This window comes from Arvicanthis niloticus, chromosome 3 (assembly GCF_011762505.2).
Source record: "Arvicanthis niloticus isolate mArvNil1 chromosome 3, mArvNil1.pat.X, whole genome shotgun sequence".
NCBI lineage: Eukaryota > Metazoa > Chordata > Mammalia > Rodentia > Muridae > Arvicanthis > Arvicanthis niloticus.
Window position 1 is genome coordinate 46904949 of NC_047660.1, and position 24181 is coordinate 46929129.

The 24181-nt window shown below is 39.8% G+C and overlaps 1 protein-coding gene across 2 annotated transcripts in view; it reads left to right on the forward strand.

The window, feature by feature from the left end:
- The first annotated feature begins 309 nt into the window (after positions 1-309).
- The window catches only part of Cysltr2 (cysteinyl leukotriene receptor 2), a 33270-nt gene continuing 9398 nt past the window's right edge, over positions 310-24181 (forward strand). Inside the window, exons 1-3 of one of the 2 annotated variants that reach the window (XM_076930745.1) lie at positions 310-413; positions 16724-16794; positions 19880-19968. The gene's annotated coding sequence lies outside the window, so the exon portion shown is untranslated. Of the gene's footprint in view, positions 414-16723; positions 16795-19879; positions 19969-22149; positions 22227-24181 lie in introns of those variants that run through there. The other variant, XM_076930746.1, reaches the window with a different exon arrangement.

Consider the following 24181-nt stretch of genomic DNA (forward strand, 5'->3'; position numbering starts at 1 on the left):
GGAAATAATAGCTACTTAAACCTCTCCCCAGCTCCCTGTCCATCACATCCCGCAAAAGGTGCTAATGGAAAGAAAACAAGAAAGGGAGAAAGAAAGGAAAGAAAAGAAAAACCCCAACAAAAACCAATCATCATAGGGAGGGCAATTCCAACATGACTTGAAAGAGGTTGACAGTCACTAGCTGGAAGTTCTCTGACTTCTGAAAAAAGAATCCAGCACCCACTCCCACGACAGTGCCATAAAGCTGAGGTCCTGTTGACCCAAGTTCCTTCTCGTCTTGCTATTGGCTGACACTGTTCATAAAACAGCGGCTGTTTCACTTTTGTTTTAAATAAACAAGCTGCGTTCTAGGGAGGAGAAGCTAGGAGTCAGAGCAGAGTCAAACACCAGGACAGCTGAAGGCAGAGGCACAGGTAGGTTTCCACTTGTGTTAATTTGTTACTGAGAACTGTGGGTCCTAGAGGAATGGCATGTTTGTTTGTTCTATCAGTGTTTGTTCTACCACATTATATGGTAAACTAAAAAAAGAGGAGTAAGTACAAAAATATTGTAGAATGTAGGAAAGATCACCACAAGACTTGATAGACTTGATTGGCAGTTGAGAGTATTTCCTTCCTTCTTTTAGGGTACATATAATTTTAGCTTTCTTTCATAGTTGCATATATAAACTAAGAACACATTTGTATTTATTTCTTCTTTTAAGGCGTGTGTTTTATTCACGCTGCCATGAATTCTGCGAACTCGTAATTGCAAACTGCTGTACGAGGCACTAAAATTTGCCCTCCTTTGGCATATAGATTTTGCCATATGGGTTCTTCCCTATTTTGCATAGATTGGGTCATCTTAGCCTGTAAGACTTTTTCCTACTCAGAAGCCTTGCTTTTAGAAGAGAGATTATATCTGAGGTGTACTTGAGTGGTTTGGTTCAGAGGTGCACTGGGGATGCATGGAGGGTTGTGTGCTTGGGACCCATTCATTTTGGAGCACTCATTGGTGTTTTGTTTTAGCTTGGGCTGCACCTCAGTCAGAATCACTTCATCTCAGGAGATTAGAAAACAGCCCCTCAAATAACCAAAAACAGATTTCCCGGTATTGACCAGTCTTTAGTTTGTTTTTGTCTGCTATTAATGAATAGTCAGTTAAAAAAAATAAGCTGTTTGAAATACTTTTTAGTCTCTTACATGTAACTTAGAATAATATGAATGAAGAAATAAGAAGACGCAATTGAAGGCAAGTCTCTTTTTAAGTCTGTAAATAAGTTATAGAGCTAATTTATGGGGTATATAAGAATTTTAGAAATCTTTGTTGTCAATCTCAACCATTAAACTCCTGAGATGAGACCCTACTTGAAAGCTTCAGTTCACTAATGCTTGAAGTAAGTAGATTTGTTTCCATAGCTTGGGAAGGTAGGAACTAGAGACATTGAAAGTCTAGAAGGTTCTAAATATGTTAACATTAAGCGCAGTGTGTGCTAGTATCTGTCAAGGCTGCCATATTTCTTTTCTTTCATAACCTAGCAAGGTCATTCAAGAGCTGGACATTTAATGTGTGGCCAGTTACAAACATACCACAGGTACAGCAGATGGTTAAGACCGGATCTAATGACTTAACCTGCTTTCCAAGAGAAATTGTTTTTACTGGATCCATATCCCTCTAAGAAAAAAATGGACTAAATTTATATCAGAGCTGTGTATTGCTTTCTCCCCTTAGAAAGAATAGACAGATAAAAGACAACTTACCCAGGCTAAGTTAGTCCTTGTTCTTTTCTGAGCTTCCCACAGGAATATACATGAACTTAATTTAATAAACAGCATGTCAAATGGATTTATTCTTGTTTTCATCCCATGGAGGATAGTATCTCTTTAGCATCTTTGATGCATATAAGCATTTATGTAGTATATTAGTATATAGAGACATGTTTTCATGTATCTATAGAGAATATATTTCTCATTTTGGAGATGGCAAAAACAAAGCCCTGGGGTCATAGTGTATTTCCCTAGGTAGAAGCAAATTGGTGAGCCCAGAGGACCTGGCTACATTCTTACAACCCAAATAATAACTATTTTATGGAATTGATTAAATGAATTTTGTTTTATCTGCATGTTATTAGTTAAATAATGGCATTAATATTATATCACTTGGAAAATAAAAGATGATTATGTCTCAGTGGCTAGAAAAAGCAGGATATAGAACATCAATGTAACATGCGTCCTCTTTTATTGAAAATAGTTATCTATCTGTATTTGGAGAAAGAAGAAGAAGTATATGTGCAGACTTGTCTGGTTGGTAAAATGTGTCATTTACACACCACTCAGCTTATCTTCTTCCTCACCTTAAATACATATAACACATATAATAAAAACAAAAAGTAAATTAAACAGAAGTGAGTAGATGGATTGCACCTTCTGTTTATTCTCCAGATAAAATTGCCCCAACTCCTTTTTCCAGGTGGCTAGAAAGAAGCCCTGCGCTCAGTTCTGAGTTTTGTCCATGGCTGTCACCCATTGTGTTGTAGTTATGGCTAGTCCTCAGTGTGTTAGGAACCAAGCTGGTTAGGCCACTCCCAACTTGTCCATTTAATCTCATTCCCTCAGCAGATGAGGGTTTTGGAGTTGAAGGATGAAATACTATGACAGAAAAGCAGAGCTCAGACTTGAACTTTGGTCTCTTCTGCCTTTATCTACCTTAGGCCTAGGAGGAACTCCCTCTGCTAAGCCACTTTTGTGAGGAGTGGATGATGGAGACTCCTTCCTATGTGTCAGAATCCCCTCAGAAACTGTTAATAACCGAGGACCTCTCCTCTTTTCTTGTTTGCCCTAAACAGCAGGCACCAAAGACATACTGGTCCCCTGAACTAAGCTTATAGGAGAAAAGACTCATAAAGGATCATGCAGCTACTCAGAACTTTGGCTAATGCAGCAGCAGCATGCTGAATAGCACAAGGGAAGATAAGCATTTTGCTATGATTGTTCATCTTTGCTAGAGAGCCTCTTGAAATCCACTGTCCCATGCATACGTTTCTCAGCACATGAACCCCCTATCCCCTTGTAAAGGAGTGATTTTTGTGTGCTCTTGTCTATTGTACATGAAGAGCCTGAAGACAGAGTCTTGGCATTATACTCAGTATGTGGGACGCCATTGAGAAGAATGGGAAGGTATAAACAAAGTAACTCATAGTTGGGAACTAGTCACTAACTTCTATTCATTGACCCACGGAGAAAATGTAGTAATATTGGATAACGTCTAAAGGGAAACTCCCATTGGATTGATGATTGGGTGGTAGTACAGGCTGGTTTCCTTGACCCAAAGAGTCCATTAGGTGTGAGCTAAAACCTCAAACTCGATGGTCCATAGGAAGAGAGTCCAGTCAGCAGAAGCGTTTGTATCTTTGGTATGACTCCTAATCTTTGGAGGATATTGAAGTGGGTATGGTGGGGTGGGGACATGGCTTGGTTGGTAGCATTCTTGCCTTGGATGCAGAAGCCTGGAGAAGTTATCCTCTGTGCTGCATAAACTGGATTATGGGGATGCATGCCCATCACCCCACATTCAAGAAGAGGAGGAGTCAGGAAGGGGATGAGAAGTTCTAGGTCATCTTTGGCCTGGGTAACTTGAAACACAATCTCAAAATAGATAGATAAATAAACAGATTGGGAAGCAACCAGAGGAAGAGCAAGAAGGGAGGAGATAAAAGAAGGAGAGAGAGAAGCAGAGGCTGTCTATTTTGGAAACTAAATATTAATTAAACTGAGAAAATTTAAGAATGTAATCCAGAATTATTTCTTCTATTGTTATTTTTTTTTCTTGAAAGAAAGAAAAAAAAAAAAAGACTTTCCTACATAAGTCTTCTCCAATGAGCCTGTTAGAGGCCACCTCTTCTGCACCCTGTCACAGAGAACAGTCTTCACCCTAAGCCACTTCCTGCCTTGACAGCAACTCGGCTACCTGGCAGATTCTAAGATTTGGAAATGGCCCACATTGTTAATTCAAACAGGTACAGATCTCTGTCCCAATGAGAGAGGTCATTTGCTTGCTTGGGCAAAACACTATCATTTTCTATAATGCTGAGATAAGAACCCTTGCAGTGTGTCCTACTCCAGAGTCCTTGATCTTAGAGTTTTACCTCCCCTTTGACAGTGTGAGAACTCATGACCCCACATATGCTAGGCTAGTGTTACCTTGGAGCCAGATTTCAGCCCTCTTGACTTTGCATTCTTCAGAATTCACAGATCTTTGACCTGGATTTTGGAGGAACAAAAAAAATTTTTAAGAAAAAACACACTAACAACATTCATTATAAAAAGAAAATTGTATACAACAATAACTGCAAAGACAATAACTGTGGTAGCCAAGACTTGGAGGTTCAGAGAATTCTCTGTCTGTCTGTCTGTCTGTCTGTCTGTCTGTCTCTGTTGTGGAAGAAATGATACTTAGATAGGAATTTGAGTTGGATAAATGATAATTATGCTGTAAGGTAGAACTCTAGGTACACACAAGAGAGAATTTCCCCCCTTTCCTCCTCTCCTTACTTTTTTTTTTTTTTTTTGCCATATCCTTCCTTCCCTTCCCCTCCCCCTTTTCCCCTGCTCTTTCTCCTCATCTTCACTGGCCCTCTTCCCATTCCAGTTAAGCAGTCAACTAATCTGTATACCACAGCATTCTCTCAGATAGTATTTGCTGATCTTCTGCCTTTCGCCTCTGGTGTCAGAGCATTTGGGAAGTGAGACTCGTGTAGACTAATTCAGCCTTTCTAAGATGCTGGATAATAACAGCCATCTCCAGTTTCCCATAATGCACTGATGACGTAGATTAGAAAACAACAAGAAAGGTGATGGTTCAAAAATGTACTATCAGTGTGTGTGTGTGTGTGGTGTATCCATGGCATGTAATATGTGACTTCTGGGTGAGCTATGCACATGCCATGGTTCATATGTTGAGGCCAGAAGACAACTTTGTGGGGTTTATTCTCTCTTTTTGAGTTTGCATGAGTTCTGGGGATCAAACCTGGCTATCAAGATTGCACGGCAAAATGCCTTTATTCTCTGAGACATCTTACTTTACTAGCCCCAAAGTTAAGTTTTTAAAGTACAATTAAATCTATGAATTTAATATGTATCATAGACTCATATAATTTTAACCAAGATTTAATGAAAGCTATAAGAATCATAGAGAAGCACACACTTAGCCAAAAATAATGCTTTACAAAGAAGTGATATCTCAAGGAGGGCAGAACTTTTAACACATGTTCTCTGTGCACTGATGGTCCTTTTACTGTAATGCTTGAATGTTGGCAGTTAAAACGAGCATGGGAGAAAAGTTAGCTTTGTAAGTAGTAGAGAAAGGAACAATGCAATTTGGTGAAGAGAGAGCTGGGATGAAGGAGACAATGCTATTTATTGCTTTTGGAGTCAGGGGTGTCTCTCATGCTTATGGAGCTCAACCATCTGCAAGGCCTTAATACTTTCTGTATTCCTGGGATCACTAAACATTTGGGAGCACCCATTCTTGAGAATAACACAGAAATGAATGAAATTATGAAAAGACTCTAGTTTTAAGGGAGTAGTCCTCTGTAAATGTGTTTGCAATTGATAGGTACCGCTGTGTGCAGGAAGAGCAATCACTCAAGAAATCACTTAGAATGCACAAACTGCCTAAACATGGTGTGTGTGTGTGTGTGTGTGTGTGTGTGTGTAGTTTGCAAAAGAAATAAAAGGTGCTGCTATTGTTTCTTTCCTTTTTACTGAAAATGGATCCTTTTCTCACACAATAAATCTTGATTATAGTTTTCTCTCCTTCTACTCCTCCCAGTTCCTTACCACCAACCACTCCCATCCAGAGCCATCCCTTTTCTGTAAGAGCAGCTATTGTTGAAGTACCAATACCGGATGGATAACTATGAGATATCACATTTTGGGCATATATAATTTTAAGTGTATTTTCTACTCCTGCAGTTTTTTTAAGTTTAAAATTTTATTACATTTCTTTCATGTGTGTGTATGTTTGTGTGTGTGCATTCGACAGCATGTCTGTGGAAACTGGAAGACTACAGTTGGTTCCCTTCTTCCATGATGAGCATCTTAGGGGTCCAACTTAAATACGTAGGCTAGGCTGCAAGTGTCTTTACCTGATGAATGTCTCAAGGGCCCCACTCATGGGTCTTTGCCCCAAAGGTGGCTCTGGCAATATGCATCTCCTTGGGGTGCCTCTTTTTCTATCCATATCTGCATAATATGTTGCAAAGGGTCTCATGTACATATTCTGTCACTAAGTTCTCCTTTTAGTGGAAGATGGACATGATGCCATGTATGTATTTTCAACAAGGCCATCTGACTTCGGCAAAGAAGGGTCTGGTGGCATCAGTACATTCTCACGGGTTAGAGAAAGGCAGAGAGAGGCAGAGAGAGAAGACAGAAGCTGAAGGGCAAAGGTAGGTTAGTAGCTGAGAGAGATCACTAATGTTAACTATCCAACTACCATAACTTTTACAAACTGTTTGAAGTAGGAAACTTAGTGTCATACCATTTGATGTTCTTGTTCATTAAAACTAAAATATGAAACCAAGATAGTGACATGCAGACATTATTTTGGGGGTTTCTGAATTTTCTTAGATCGTTATCATTCTGGAATTTGATTAGAATGAAGGTCAGATGACTCAACATCTCCCACCATCTTGAGAACATCTCTCCCACCAATGCTGGTGGATTCCTGAGGAATCCTTTCTTGAGAAAAGTAGGTGGAAATTTTATTTACAGAGCAACCAATTAGGTGAGGCAATCATAAGAAAGAAATTTCTTGGTGCATTTGGAGCCACACAGGAAATTTGGCCTGTTGGAACAATTAGATATTAAAACCACTCTGCCACTGCCCCTCAAGGACTCTCTATTCCCTCAGAGAGGTCCCTGATGAAAATAGAATGGGTTTAAACACTGCTCCTTAGGACCTTCCAGCCACACCAGGAACCCATGACATCTCATGAATGACACCCACAATGTCTTCATGTGGAACATCAGGGTGAGTCAGTGTACTCTTGGTTGGCATCCAAGAGGAAGGGCATGATCCTGAGACTTCTAACTATGAGATCTGAGCTGATGGTGGGCTGCAAAAGAAGAAAAAACAATATTGAGAAACTGCGCACGGGCTACTGAGGGGGAACTTCAGTTTCCCTGAGGTGCTGAGGTGAAGGACCTGGACCTAGCCTGAGAAGGCTCTCCAAAGCTGTTGGAAATCTCTGAAGTAGAGAAAGTGACACAGAGAACTGCCTCCCCAAAGGGTTTTCAGGGCCATGCATGCTTAAGTAATGAGTTCCAGCTTCCAATGGAACCATCAGCAAACTTTTTCCCACTGTGCTCAGCTGTTGATTGTACATAAGTGAACTTTGGCCAAGAGTCATTAGTCTGGTGCCCCATGAAGTGGCCTCTACTCTGGGAATCTTTGAGGCACTCTGGGAGTGACAGATGGAAGAATCAGGACATCAGAATCCTCTAGGGTACTGAGTCTGTAGGAATCGAACCCAGGGTGTTCATTTCCTCCTCACGACCCTGGAAGCCACAGCACCAGTTCCTCATTTAAAAGCTGTGACAGTTACAGATATTTTCAATCTGTATTTTTGTGTTCATCTCCAGTCGCTTAGTTTATGTCAATCCCTTGAAAAAGAAAATCTGAAGGGCCTAGAAAACTTTGCGTTTGTTTCCAAGATGACTTTAGTGTCTTCTGGAGTTTGGTTCTATCTTTGCAGCTTAGATTTCAGGAAGGTTCCTAATGCTACGTCTCTGCTTTGAAGGGCATATCAGTTCAGCACTCTGTGGTCTGGAGTTTGGAGAGACAGATATGTTTGTGGGCTTTTCTACTCTGAAGGAGGGCCGCGTTCTCTCTGCATATCAGGGAACTACTTTTGAGAGCCTGTGCAGTAACTACAGCAGGCACAGTGAACCTTTCTCTGGTGGTGTCTATGATCCAGGCTCTGGCCTAAATGTCATTCATATACATCTTTCCAGCAAATCCATGAAGTATGGATTATTATCACCACTCCCATTCCATTGATAAGGAACTGAGGCAGGAGGTAAAACTGCCTGTCCCAGGTCACAGAACTAATAAACGAAAGGACAGAATTTAACCCTGAGTTTGTGTATTCTTCTCTGTCTCTCTTGCTGCAGAAGGCAATAAATAACATGGTTTCCCCAATATAAATCAATCAACTGTCTGTCTTTGTTTTTATATTTGTACCAATGCATGAGAAACTTTTGCCTCCTTAATATTAGACCCGGGGAATTTTGAGCTAGCCAGTTCTGCTGGATTACAGCCAGCTTGCTAGATAGACTGAGTTGAATTGTCCTTCAGGCAAGAAATTTAGTAACGCTGAGGTAAGAGGTATGGTGGGAGTCTGACATCCACAGTTTTAGTCCTGCCAGACAAAACAAGGTGTCTACTCTTAAAGACTTCAGAGAAAAGAGGAGGTCTTGTATTTTGAGGAAGCAGGCTTAGTTAATGTTACCCTAATAGCTGTGGGAGTGGAGCATACATTGACAGGCTATGTGAAGTGGTCACCTTTCCTCTGGGTAGAGGCTTGGGTGCTTGGTTAATACGTAGGTGTACAATTTGATAGCAGTCAGGGTGCCTCTGACCCCCAGGGGGTGATGGGGTGTGTTCTTGCCTTGCTTTCAGCCTTCTTCGGTTCAGACCTGTTTACTTAGAGGGCACTGGATACTTTCTAAGTCATACATTTGAAATTAAATAGTAGTAGTGGGTGCCATTGAATCCTCACCCTCCTGCTAGCTGTGATGTCCACTGTGGCATTTGCAGATAGACAAACCAAGTCCCAGAGAGGTAAAGTCACTTGTTCAATGTGTCTCAGCTAGTAAGATCCAGCTTTGGCTCTGTTACCTTCAAAAAAACCTCTCTTTTTTTTTTCGGTTCAATATAAAATGTCCTTCATGGGCTCATGTGTTTGCGCTTGGTTTTACATGGGTTGCACTTCTTGTCTGCTCTCTGCTACTTGACTGGATTGAAAGTGACCATCCAACCCTTGCCCATGTGCCGCATCTTCTGTGCTGTGATGGACTATAAGCCTTTAAATCGTGGTCCCAAACAAACCCCCATCCTTAAGTTGCTTTGTGTCAGGCAAGCATAGTCAGGTCACAGCAACAAGAAAAGCAAGTGATACCGTTTGTAAGAACTGTGAAACAGGAGGCCCCTCAGTGTGCAGCAGCTGTGGGAGCAAAGAGCCAGCTGTGTTCAAAAGTTTAGGGAGAAAATGAGAAACAAAATTGTGAGGAGAGTTATGAAGTGAAGGGTGTTATCCAAACAAAAACCTCTTAGTGAAGAGGAATTAGGCGCACAACTAATTAGATGCAAGGGAGGAGGGACCTAAGGGGAGGGCTACAGATTCTCCTGGACCATCAAATCCTCCTACTGTGTGTAACGCACATGCTTTAAGGATGTGGTAAAGGAGCATCATTGATTAATGATAGAGTTAAATAAGACCTCTCAAACAGGGCCCTGGCAGAACGGAGTATGCAGTCTGCTACTTCTCAGGGCAGTGTGATGCATCTGCATAACATATCTGTCAAAGCACGGGATTCAAGTGCGTGAGTGTGTGAGTGAGTGTGTGAGTGTGAGTGTGTGAGTGTGTGTATGTATGAGTGTGTGTGAATGTGTGTGAGTGTGTGTGAGTGAATGTGTGTATGTGTGTGAGTGTGTGAGTGTGTATGTGTGAATGTGTGAGTGGGTGTGAGTGTGTGTGTATGTTTGTGTGTCTGTGAGTATGTGTGTGTATGTGTGTATTGTGAATGTGTGATTGAGTGTGTGAGTGTGTGAGTGAGTGAGTGTGTGTGTGTGAGTATGTATGTATGAGTATGACTGTGTGTGTGAGTGTGTGAGTGTGTATGTATGAGTGTGTGCGTGTGTGAGTGTGTGAGTCACAGAACTTGTAAAAGTGAATTGGTTTGCTACCCACAATGTAGAACTAAGACGTTATTTCACTTTAAATCCAAAACAGTCCTAGGGGGCTAACTTTATTAACTTCCTTTTAAAAATAGAAACTCAGACCCAGAGGGTGAAGTTTATACTCTATACAGATAGAGTGTAGAAGGGATGGGAGTCAAACCAGTCCTACTGAATTTCAGGGGAAATGCATGGACGTCTTTCCTTATCCATGGTTTATACTTGTGGTCAACTGTGGCTCAAAAAAACCCACGAAATGGAAAATTCCAGAAATGATTCCCAGGTTTTAAATGCTAACATGTTTTGAGCAAGATGATGATAATCTCATCTGACTCTTCCTGCTGTTGAGGCCATGTTATAAAAGCTACCTTCCTGTTAGTCATTTAGTGCCCTGAGATTATCAGTTGCGGTGTCTTCAGAGAGCACAGTCTGCTCTTCATGACTCAGCCTCTCTCAGCAGAAAACCCTTCGCAACATTTTCAGAAGCAGAGATGGTCTGCTCTGCTTACTGCAGTCATATTTTCAACGGCTGCTCCTTTATCAGCCTCTTGATTCAGCCGTCTAGCCCTCCCTACACTCCTCCATCCACTGCCAGAGGCACCTCTCTAACAATATACACAAGCTCCCACCTATTGGAGGGCTCTTGTTGCCCAGAGGATAAAACCCAAATGTCCTATTATGGACACAGACTCCTCTTGCACTGTATCTTGTCTTTGTATGTCTCTCCTGGATGGTAGTATATAGCTTACATTTCTCCATATGAACTTTGTACTGTCCTGTCTGGAATTCTTGACCCTCTCTTTTCAGCCAGTGTGATGGGATGTCAGGGAGACAGACACTCCATTATCATCACCTAAAACCCGGACCAGCTGCCTCTCCTCTGGACACATTATCACACACTTCACATTTCCTTCTGGCTCTTGTCATCTCACAAGGCTGTTGGTTAACACATCTGACTCATTCACCACTTCAGAGGTGACTCTTGGTTAGAGAAAGCATTTTCTTTAATGCACACAGTGCGTAGGATATGAATGAAGTTCACCGTGGGACAATATGGGGTTGTGGTTGAGAGGTGGTAGCTTGGTCGAAGCCTCACCTGGAGAGCGAACTTGATGAGCCTGTTAGCTACTCCATGTCTCTGGATTTTGATCTTATTTATAAAATGACTATTAAATAAAACCACCAGTGGCTACTATGGATTGATTTTATACCTACCTGGAGCTTGACAAAGTTTGACAGAGATCCTGATATGTGCTGAGCATGGGACAGCCCACCATTTCCTGTTAACCTGATGAGTCTGGAGTCGGGGCTAGAAATGTCTTGTTGAGGAAATGCAATTTGCCGGAGCCCTTGGACAGAGAAGCCTGCTTGGCTGCAAGTGAGAAGCAATGAGAGTGACATAGCAGACTGTCAAGGTCCTTGGATGCACGACCTCTCCTGGCGTTAATTCAGAATCATGGCTCTCACTTATAAGGAATATGAGACAGTTCATTCTGGAGCCAAATACGAGTGACCATAGCCTGGGAAATATAGATTCAAGTTACCGCCAAATACCATATTCCAATGTGAACATATTCCAAGAGAACAAAACAGTCATAAATCAAGGCACTTAAAATATATTTGTGAAAATATCAGGTTGGGTTACATACAGTTAATCAGCCTTGTAGAGTATGGTTATATGTATTTATTTTCAATTTGCCAGGTCCTAGGATCAACCAGGAGAGGAACCTCTGTGCCTGTTCATGAGGAATTATATAGGTGTATATTTTTTACAGTCATCTCATGAGATAGACAGTACAGATGTCTTGTTGTGGGGTGAATGATGCCTTGCAAAATAGCCCTCACAAATATTTAACCTCATTTAACTGTAAATGCAACCTTATTTGGAGATAGCGCCATAAGCAATCTAAGTTAGGACAAAGTCATACTAGGTAAAGTGAGCACCAAGCTCAATATGACCAAAGCTTCTCAAAGAAGAGAAGGGCCAGAGACACAGACACTATAGAAAGTTGATGTGAAGACACAGGAAAAACTACAGTACACAACACCCTCAGAGTTGGATCACACAGATTGGAATGAACCATATCTGTGAACCAAGAACTGCCTAAGATTGCTGATATCTACCAGAGGCTAGACAGCAAGAAAGAATCCCTCACTCTAGTATTTGAAGAAAGCACAGCCCTGTTGTCAACTCGAGTATGGACATGTAGCCTCCAGGACATTAAGAGAAGAAGAAGGAAGTTCTGGTTTTTGAGACACCAAGCTTAAGGTACTTTACTAAGATAACCCTCGAAAGCCAGTTAGAAATGCAAGTTTACCTTCTAGTGAGTGCTCCGTACATTTCTTACTATTTTTTATCTCCCCAAAGTGGCATTCCCATTCTCTTCTATCAAAGCCATACCCTAGATAAGTTGTACAACAACAGAAGCAGTTCTGTGGGACTGTAGAATGTGTCAACGTTTAAAGAATATTTCATAGGAAACAGAACAACACAAAACAAAACATCCCTAAACCAGGCCTTTGCTTTTACAGAGCCCTAGGAGGGAATTCCCAAAAGGGATGGCAATTAGAGATGGCTATATTTCTCAGGCTGATTTGACCATGGGAGCCTACCGTTTGACAAAACATCTCATGGGATTCATGTTCTGTCAGAAGTACTTTGGGAAGTGCAGAATTAAACAACCACACAAACAAAACTGTTTTCTTTTTACATTATATTTATACTAGTTTTTTTTCCAGACTTAAAAATTTGTATTAGTGTTTATTCACTGCAAATAGTGATGAGCTACACAAAGACAATTTATTTCAAGTATATCATATACCTTTAAAAATAATAAACCAATTATTTTTGTGAGTCATGTTTTTACATGAGTGTCTGAAGGAAAATTGGGAAACATTACTGCTGCATCTGGAATTAGTTTCTTTATCTCTGGGTAGCTTAAACTAGTGCTTTCTTATATGTTTCTTATTCAATACGTTAGTATGTGGACTCTTAGAGGCAATGCCATCTAGTCAAAAGTCATTATGAAAATGCCTATAATTGAATGAAGTTGGGTTAGTGGATTTGTATTAAGGGAACATACCCATTATCGGTGTGGTGAATTCTTACAATTTTATGTTGCCTAAGCATCTACTCTAAATTAATTTGTAAGGACTAGAGAGATGACTCAGTGGTTAAAATTTGTACTGTTTTTGTAGAGGATCAGAGTTAGGCCCATAGCACCCATGTTGGATAGCTTACAATTGCTAGTAACACCAGCTTCAGGTGATCTAATGCCAGTGGCTTCATTGTGCGCTCATGTGCATATATGTACACCCCCAACACATAATTAAACTATATGCACGCGTACACACACACACACACACACACACACACACACACACACACACTTATTTTTTTTCCTATCAGAATCAGGGCTCAATCAGTCTTGAAAGTTAGTGTTTCTACCACCTGCAGTTCAGATGGGTGCTGCACCCTCCCACCTCCCAATAATAGCTTTCTGAAGGGTAGCTAATATACCCTACTTGACTGTCCTCACTGGCTACTGTACCCCACACGCACTGTGAAGACACACAGTGATATTTCTGGATCTAGCTCCACCATGGGAAACCCTGGACCAATAAAATTTTCCCATGAGTTCCTCTCTCCCTACCTGTACCTTCTGACTTGGGAGTGTGTAGCTTTCAGGCAAGCTCTGTATCTGCCAGGACCTGTAAGTAAGCAAATCTTTTTATTTTTAGTTTGTGTCTCTCCTAATTGTTGAAGAGGTACTTCTGTCTTACACGTGAAAGGCTGGAAAATGAGTGTTTTAGGAATAAAGTGTTAGGAGTTATTGCAGAGAACTCATTGCTATGAGGTTACTTGGGAATACAGGTAAAAGAAGACCGTTTGCAGAAATAAACCTGGTCATTAGTTCTGTAATATAGTCTGGAAACAGAGAAAGTAATACCCAGGCAATGAGTATACATTGCCTAAATCCATGTGTGTGTGTGTGTGTGTGTGTGTGTGTGTGTGTGTGTGTGTGTGTATCTGTGTGTATTGTGTGTGTACATTCTTCCTAGTCATTCACAGGTCCTTTACACACTCAGGGACAGTTCTGTGGTATTTATATAAGTGCAGCCAGAAGTTTTCACTCTAGCTAAGTAAAAAAACAAACCCAAGGACAATGTTGATTACTCCTGACAGCCCTGCTCAATAAATTCAAATTTAAAGGAAGAACAAAAGCAGTATAACTTTCTGGAGTTAGTCACAAGTTTTGGATGATCATCCCTAATTGTATTATTCCAGCTGTGCTAACTGCCGCTCATAGCACATATGATATAGGGGTCTAGGTCTTCCTCCATGGGTTTTCTCAAATATCCAGTGCTTGCTTTCATTAGCAGTTTCTCTGAATCCCTTTGGGGTAGAATAGGGAATATGATTCCTGGATAAGATGTCAGTTAGAACATCTGAACTTCTCTAACTCACAGGACAAGTTCATGTGTATCCTAAGGACTATCCCAGTAGGGTAGGGTAGACTGTATTATTAGCAAAATTTAACAATAATTAATTGTGACAGGAATGGTCTTTGTGGGGTAGTTGTTGAAATTAAATGAATATGTATGATGAAATGATATGAATATATATATACACACACCCAATAGAGGATGATTTTTTTTGTTCTTGTTTCTAAAGAGTTATTTTTTTCTGATATGAAATAAAGACCTCAGCAGAAGTGTGTTGATTGGAAGTCAATGTCTGATGTTTATAAGACGATGACTGCCATAACCAAACATAAGGTGGAGCTCAGAGAATTCATGGAAGAGAAGGAGGAAGAATTATAGGAACAAGAGGGGTCAAGGATACCATAAGAACATGGCCCACAGAATCAACTAACCAGGCCTCAAAGAGTCTCACAGAGACTGAAATGACAACCAGGAAGCCTGTATGGGTCTGACCTAGGTCATCTGTATGTATGTTATGGTTGTGTAGCTTGGTGTTCTTGTGGGACTTCTCAGTGGGAACAGTGCCCATCTCTGACTCTTTTGCCTGCTTTTGGGACCCTTTTCCTCCTACTGGGGTACCTCATCCAGGATTGATATGAGATATATGCCTAGACTTATAACTTGTTATGCCACGTTTGGGTGATAGCCTTGAGAGGTTTGCTCTTTCCTGAAGGGGAATGAGGAGTGGATTCAGAGGAAGGGGGGTGGTGGGGCGGAGAGGTACTGGGAGGAGGGTAGGGAGGGGAAACTGCAGTGAAGATGTAATATATGAGAGAAGAATAAATAAATTAGTTAATTAAAATACGATGATTCTGTGACTGGTAATATGGCTCGTAGATAATGGCACTTCTTGCCAAGTTCAAGGAACTGAATCTGATCCCTACAGAGCAAACTCTCCAGGATGTCCTTTGATTCACACACACACACAGTATAACATTCATGAGTGTGTTTGTGTGTGTGTGCGCACATGTGTAGACACTTGTACATGACCTTATTCGTGACTGCACACTTGCATGCACATACAATAAATAAATATAATAAAAAATTAAAAAAACTAATGTCTGTAATTAATTATGCAACATAAACTTAAGCATCAGTGGGCTATGGGAAAAAAATTTATTTTTGGAATGCTTTTCCCCTTAAAAGTCATTAAACTTTATGAGCAGTCATTTAAATTCAGAACAGTGTCTAGGAGCTATGTTAAAAAATTATAAAGAAATTTGCTTTCTTCCCCTTGAGCAGTACAAAATCTCTTCTCTCCCTCTGTCATTTTGAACCAATGACAGGAGGAGAGAAGAGATTTTTGAATTGGATCTTAGAGGTGGCCACAATGCAGCAATGGACAAGTTGGGTTTCAGAGGAACTGAGAAACTCAGAACATGTGTTTTGTTCTGTCCTGTTTGAAGCTACCTGTCTTTACACTCAGTGGCCTGGCCCCCAGATTATAGCAGGGGCTGCCCACTTCTGACACTCAGCAACTGTGGAATTTTCAGAAACATTCAGGGTGAGGAGTCTTCAAGGAATACACTCATAGAATTTGGCCACAAGTGCCATTTTAGTTGGGTAACAAGAGGCAAAGTTAAAATATTGAAGAATTTTGGCTGTGTTTGTTTCTCACAGTTCCCCTGTGGTCTTTTCCATAGAGGTTCATATATTTTTCTCCAGTGTCATTTCCAAAAAGACCAAATATACAGCATTTAAATCACAGACACTGCCCTGGGGAGTCTTTTGAAGGCACAAGTTTCCTATAGTCCTCCCATTGGGGCATCAAAGAATAGAATCCAGGATTGAAAGCAACCCCAAAGTAAGCCCCATCTTAGGAACTCATGGGGAAGTGATTGATGATTTCTCCAAGAGAAGGCCAGTGGCAGGAAAGGTATCTTAGTCAGTGTTTTGTTGCTGTGAAGAGACACCATGATTGTGGCAATTCTTATAAAGGAAAGCATTTAATTGGGGCTGGATTACAGGTTTAGTCCATTGACATCATGGCAGGGATCATGGCAGCATACAGGCAGACATGGTGCTGGAGAAAACAGGAAGGAAGAATGAGCCACTGGACCTGGCTTAAGCTTTTGAAACCTTGAAGCCCATCCCCAGTAACACACTTCCTCCAACAAGCCGCACCCCCTAATAGTACTACTTCCTGTGAGCTTAAATGGGGCATGTTCATTCCAGCCACCACCACAGAGGACAGTGAAAGCTTGAGGGTTTTGGAATCCTCTTGCTTCTTCTAACCTTTGATGGATTATGATGAAAAAGAAGTTTCTGTGTAACAGAGAACTGTATTGTTCTTTTACAGGTGTCCCAGGGAAAGATGTGTCTCTTTGGATAAAGAAAAGACTTGGAACTTCTTGAGTTGGGAGGATAAAAGTAAGCTACTTCCCTTCCCACATTGTTACAGACAGAACCCTGCAGCAATGACAAGGATCATTGACATTTGGCTAGAATCAAGGACCAGAGTAACATCATAGACCTTTTGGAGATGGATACTGAGAAGATCTCAAGGCTTTCGTTGTCCATGGTCTGCTCTTACAGATGTATGAGGGAGGTGTTGCTGTAGGCAAGGTGTGCATGGGGCACTATTGGCAATCCTTTAAATTACCCATCAACCCCAGTTTAATATCATTGCTAATTTACTACTTCTTTTGTTGGGAATATCAAGAATCAGTTTTGCCAAATGTAAATTGTATTATAGCTCCTGCTGTAATAGTAAATTACATCATGATTCTTTAATTCACTTACTGCTCAGTAGTGGTTCTTAGAGTGCCTGAAGAGCCTCTTTTCTCTCCTCCACTCCTTTCTAGTATTTACTATGTAGCCTTAGATGGCCTCAAGCGTGAGATTACCCCACTTCAGTCTTCCAAGCCTGAAATTAGATGTCTAGCCTATTTTAACCTAAAAGATCTTATTTCTAAACATTTTAAATTTGTGGGCTCATCCAAATTCATACACTTTATATCAGCATAAATATATTTTATGTTTTCTTATCTGACAGGTCTAACTGGGAACAATTTATTCAGCCATCCAAACATTTTATTTCTAGAAGAAATTTATATTTCAAGAGTAAATTCAAGTCAGGGACTATATAATCTTACCAATTTCTAGTTTTTATTTCTTTTTTTTTTTTTTTAGTTATGAACCAGTAACAAACAAAATTAAGTCAGGAGATTCAGAGGAGACACTAGAAGGCCCATAAAGAATATGGCAATTTCCTAATTGAGGTACCGGATTATGGACATCTTTTTCTAAGCACAAGGGGGCATGATCATAGAGTTTAGAGTGTCATAGCAATGAATAGAGAAAAAACAGTCAAGAAAGCTGGATAGGAGGGGTGACTGGATGTCCCTTTCCCTATCAATAAAAGCAGCAGGCCCTACTAGGCTTAGTTAGGGCCCTAGAGCTAACACAGTTAAGTTGGCTTAAGGCTTCTAAAAGTCATGTTGCAGAGGATACGACACCTAGCCAAAACAGGCACACAGGGTCCTCTAGACCTGAGAAAAGACCAAAATATACAACGGGTCTCTGATGTTTCATCTATAGTTTAGTTGACATCCTTGCAGGTTTGTTAAGACTTTGCATAACTGAAGAGAAAAGGGATGTGGTGAGCCTAGAGTCTTCCAAGAAAATAATATTTCGGCGCATAGCTGTTATTATAGTAAGTTTGGTGTTTAAGCATAAACATGTTTCTATTAAGTTTTTAGCATTTAATTTTAATTATCTATTCTTTGAGGAGTTTGTGTACATAATAGAATGAATTTTCATCATACCCCACATTCCTCCACAGCTCTTCCCAGAAGCCCCTCCTCTCCCTCCCAACTTCATATCCCTTTTTTTTTCTTTACAGTCCATTCAGTCCAATTATTTCTGTCTGCATGCACATGCATGTAAACGCCACTCACTGGAGACTGGGCAACTTAGGAGGAACCTAGGAAGAAAACTGAGTGAGCTCCTTCTTCAGTTCCTCCACTGCCAATCACTTTTAGCTAGGGGCAGGGTCTTGTGAACTTTTTCTTCATCCGATAAGCATGTTTTTAAAAACAAAAACCATAAGTATAGCCTTTGGAATATGTTTTTTTTATCCTTAGTAGAAGGTAGCAAATGGTTTACTGAAAACATTCTTAGTGGTATAAAATCTGTGCCAGGGGCCAAAAGAAATTGTTGCCATGTTTAGTGGATGGAAGAGTGACTGCTACACAAGGTGGGGCTTAACATGTCCCATGCAGAGGTCTAGGAGTATTGTTGATTCTGTCAAAGATGCATGTAAGTAGGAGAATGTCAAAATCAGTTCTGGAACAGTGCTTGCAGCTGCAGAATCATTTGAGCAAACAGAATGTTTTGAGACAACTTAAGTAGGTCCCATTAGCGCCACAGACTGCAGGTTGTACTTAGATGGAGCAGAGCGTTTAGAAACACCTACTTTCTATCTTGAAAATATATTTTTTTTCTGCTCCACTATGACTTACGGTAATAGCAGTGATGACAGTGTTTTTATATTAATTGTTTTATTAAGTATTACAACTGTGAGAGGGAGGTTTTGCTGCAAGCCAGCACATGAGTCTTAGTATTAAAATAGTTGTGTTTAACTAAGTAAAGATAATGTGGGAATGAATTAGTGTAGTGGGGCTCCAGACATCCTCTTAAAGAAAAGATTCAGCTCACTGTTAGTTTTTATTGGATAACTTGTTTCTGTAGCTAAATCCTATTTACTGAGCATTTGTCATGTGATAAGAACCACACTGAATATTTCATCCGTGTTAACTTCGTTCTCTCAGTAGCTTTCAGAGCTTAATGTACTCCTTGGCTCTTATTTTATAGATGAGGAAAACCAGGGCTATTTTGTTCAGATCTGATCATTTGGTCTGGACCAGGAGCCCAGATTTTCACCCACTACAAATCAAGAGTTGTGATTTTTTTTTCCCCTCTGAGAGTGAAATATATACAACATCGCACCTAATCTAGATAGACCTCCCCTAGTGTAATGTAAGTACTGCATAGCCATCAAAGAAAATGTGAACAACACAGTTTAAAAAAAAAAAAAAAGGGAAGTTTGAAGATAGGGAGCCTCAACCTCTGAAGAAAGGCACTGATGGCATTTGGTGTCTTTTCTTTTTAAACTATCTTGGCCGGTCTGCAGTACTTGTTAGGAAGCGGCTGAGTAGCTCTTTGGATGAGAGTCTTCCTCCACAACAATGCTGCCCAGGGCAGGATTCTCACCCTGCTGCTGACTAGCTGAGTGCCAGCAGGCAAGTGGTCCTTTCGCCTTCGTGTCTGTGTTTATGAAGCTAATGTAGTAATTGTATGTATTTAGAGGCTGATAGGAAGGGTTGGAGGGGTAAGTGTATAAATAGAGTATACTGTACAAGCATTAGACTTCTGCAGTTATGTAACCGACAGGTTATAGTAATGTATGGCCTTCCATCTTTTATTTTATAGAGCTCTCTGTTTATTTTTTCAGTTATAAGGCTGTTGTTTTAGCAGCGAATCACTTTGAAAGGTTTTTCACTGGCCAGATCACAGCTGCTGGAAAAGTACCCCCCCCCCAAGGTATGTATAACTCCCAGTGATTTATTTATTTATTATGTATACAAATGTTCTGCCTGCACGCCAGAAGAGGGCACCAGATCTCATCATAGATGATTATGAGCCACCACATGATTGGTTGCTAGGAATTGAACTCAGGACTGCTCTGGAAGAGCAGTCAGTACTGTTAACCTCTGAGCCATCTCTCCAGCCCCACTTCCAGTGTTTCTTAATGAGACAAATTGAAGGTGTCATAAAATATGGTTATTTTTAAATGTCTTGCTGTGTGTTATCATTGCTGATGTTGTTGTAATTAGAAATTTAAAGTGAACCTTTAGAGCTGAACATTGAATATTGCTTGAAAAAAAATTTGGCTCTTTTGTTCATTTGTTTTAAAAGTTCTAGTGTTTTCTTTTGCCTTTTCAGTTTCTGACTTATTTGAATTCTTTTTTTGTAACCATTATGATTACATGCATGTATTAAGGTCAGTTTTAGGTTGAGGATCTAGCAATACAATAGATACAAATAGTCAAGGAACAAGCAACACAAATAACAATAAACACAAATAGTCAAAAAAAAAAAAAGCAAGGCAATAAACCCAATTATGTGAACACTCCAGTGATCACTGTTTCTAAGGGCTTATCAGGATGACCAAAGTATCTGAGCCTACTTCCCTGTCCTAGCCTAAGGTCATTTCCATGTCTGAAGCCTACTTCCTTGTTCTAGGCTAAAATTTAGATTCCTGTCTGAAATTACTTCTTTGATCTAGCCTAATATTTAGATTCATGCTTGAGATTACTTCTTTGTTGTAGCCTAAGATTTAGAATCCTACCTGAAATTACTTTTTTGTTCTAGCCTAATGTCAGATTCCTGCTTGAAGACTACTTCCTTGTTCTTAGCCCATGTCAACTTCTTGCCAAGCAGCCCCAAAGGCAATCCACCTCTCCTCCTTTTTATTTCATTAACAAGACTGAGCGTGTCTTAAGTCATTCTGACAAGAATGCCTTCCTTACCTGTCATGGAATATGCATTATCAAAAGCAATGCACTATGTCTTAGGTTGGTAAAGCTGTGTGCAGAATCTTACCTGTCCTTGGCTTGCCAACCTGTTAATTTAATGACTCTGTGTGGGGATCCATTTTCAGGTTCAAGCCATGTACTTTGGCTGCCTACATATTGATGTTGTTAAAGATAAGCTTTAACATGATGGGCAGGAATAAAAGTATTCCCAGGACAAGAAGGGCTACCCTGATCAAGCTATATATGCCATTCCTAAGGTTTGACCAAAATGGAAATAATGAGCTCAGGCCATGGATAATTTTATCAGCATTATCTGCAGCATCAAAGTTCAACAGAGCAGCATTCTTTAAATTCATAATCTCACTATGCAAAGTTAACACACCCAGAGAGGTGTTAGGATTATGCCAAATATCCTACAGGTGTCTTTAAACTTTTTTCTAATTATAGTGACAATCATTGTGAATTTCAAAAGTAACACTACTCCAATGATATTTGTCATGACACTTGGGATGGCTCTTGACTCTTGAACTCTGAAACTCCTTCAGATAATTTGAATGGGTTATAAAGCATCATCCATTGTTCCAGATACCTATATAAATTCTTTTGTATACTCAATACATTAGTAACATTTTTTTTTGCTAGATGGTTAACAAAAATAGTTGTCTTAACTCCTTGTGTCAATGCTATTGCAGAAGCAGTGGTGCTGACAATTAATGAAATTAAAGCTGTTATACCAGCAGTAATCAAGCCCAATACCCTCTTGCTTCTGCCTAAAGCCTAACTCACTTCTTCCAGCACTTTCAAGCTTTTTTCAGTGAATCAACGTTTTCTAATACTCAGGGCAGTAAGACAAAAGCTGGTTGATAGACCCCCATAACAGACATGCCAGGTTTCACCACACTAACACAACTGGAAATTATACAGTCAATGCACCTTAAAATAAATGCTGTAGAAGAGACAAAACCAATTTTAGCATGACAATAAAAAGAGCCTTAAAACATGCACTAACCCTTGTTTGAAATCTAGATCCTGTTCCAACTTTATGTCTTGCTATCATAACATTATAGTGAGCTACAACTAACTTCCAAATATGTCTCTGACAAAGTCCAGATCCAGTCTTCCAAAAGTAGACTATTATTTTCTTCCAATCCATGAGCATGGGAGATCTTTCCATTTTCTGAGATCTGCTTCAATTTCTCTCTTCAGGGACTTGAAGTTCTCATCATACAGATGTTTTACTTGCTTGGTTACATTCACACCAAGGTATTTTATGTTATGTGTGACTATTGTGAAGGGTGTCATTTCCCTAATTTTTTTCTCAGCCTGCTTATCTTTTGAGTAGAGGAAGGCTACTGATTTGGTTGAGTTAATTTTATATCCAGCCACTTTGCTAAAGTTGTTTATCAGCTTTAGGAGTTCTCTGGTGGAAGTTTTGGGGTTACTGGAGTATACTATTATATCATCTGCAAGTAGTGAAATTTTAACTCCTTACTTTCAAATTTGTATCCCTTTGACCTCCTTTTGTTGACTAATTGCTCTGACTAGGACTTCCAGTACTATATTGAACAGGTAGGGAGAGAATGGGCAGCCTTGTCTAGTCCCTGATTTTAGTGGGATTGCTTCAAGTTTCTCTCCATTTAGTTTGATGTTGCCTACTGAGTTGCTGTATATTGCTTTTACTACATTTAGGTATGGGTCTTGGATTCCTGATATTTCCAAGACTTTTATCATGAAGGGGTGTTGAATTTTGTCAAATGTTTTCTGTGTCTAGTGATATGATTATGTGTTTTTTTCTTTGACTTTGTTTATGTAGTGAATTACATTGATGGATTTCCAAATATTGAACCATCCCTGCATTCCTGGGATAAAGCCTACTTGATCATGATGGATAATTGTTTTGATGTGTTCTTGGATTTGATTTTCGAGAATTTTATTGAGTACTTTTGCATCGATATTCATAAGGGAGATTGGTCTAAAGTTCTCTTTCTCTGTTGGTCTTTGTGTGGTTTAGGTATGAGCGTAATTGTGGCTTCATAGAATGAGTTGGGTAGTGTTCCTTCTGTTTCTATTTTGTGGAACAGTTTATAGAGAATTGCTATTAAGTCTTCTTTGAAGGTCTGATAGAACTCTGCACTAAAACTGTCTGGTCCCAGACTTTTTTTGTGGGGAGTCTTTTAATGACTGCTTTTATTTCTTTAGAGGTTATGGGACTGTTTTGATGGTTTATCTGCTCCTGATTTAATTTTGGTACCTGGTATCTGTCTAGAAAATTGTCCATTTCATACAGATTTTCAAATTTTGTTGAGTATAGGCTTTTGTAGTAGGATCTGATGATCTTTTGAATTTCCTCAATTTCTGTTGTTATGTTTCCCTTTTCAGTTCTGATTTTATTAATTTGGATACTGTCTCTCTGCCCTCTGATTAGTCTGGCTAAGGGTTTGTTTATCTATCTTGTTGATTTCCTCAAAGGACCAGCTCCTGGTTTTATTAATTCTTTGTATAATTCATTTTGTTTTTACTTGGTTGATTTCAGCCCTGAGTTTGATTATTTCCTGCAGTCTACTCCTCTTGGGTGTGTTTGCTTCTTTTTGTTCTAGAGCTTTCAGGTGTGTTGTCAAGCTCCTAATGTATGCTCTCTCCAGTTTCTTTTTGTAAGTACTTAGAGTTATGAGTTTTCCTCTTAGCACTGCTTTCATTATGTTCCATAAGTTTTGGTATGATGTGTCTTCATTTTCATTAAATTCTAAAAAGTCTTTAATTTCTTTCTTTATTTCTTCCCTGACTACATTACCATTGAGTAGAGTGTTGTTTAGTTGCCACATGAATGTGGGCTTTCCGTTGGTTTTGTTGTTATTGAAGACCAGCCTTAGTCCATGGTGATCTGATAGGATGCATGGGATTATTTCAATTTTCTTGTATCTGTTGAGGCCTGTTTTGTGAACAATTATATGGTCTATTTTGGAGATGGTACCATGAGGTGCTGAGAAAAAGGTATTTTTTTTCTTTTTGATGAAATGATCTATAGATATCTGCTAAATCCATTTGGTTCATAGCTTCTCTTAGTTTCACTTTGTCTCTGTTTTGATTCTGTTTCTATGATCTGTCCATTGCTGAGAGTGGGGTGTTGAAGTCTCATACTATTATTGTGTGAGGTACAATGTGTGCTTTGAGCTTTAGTAAGGTTTCTTTTATGAAAGTGGGTGCTCTTGCATTTGTTG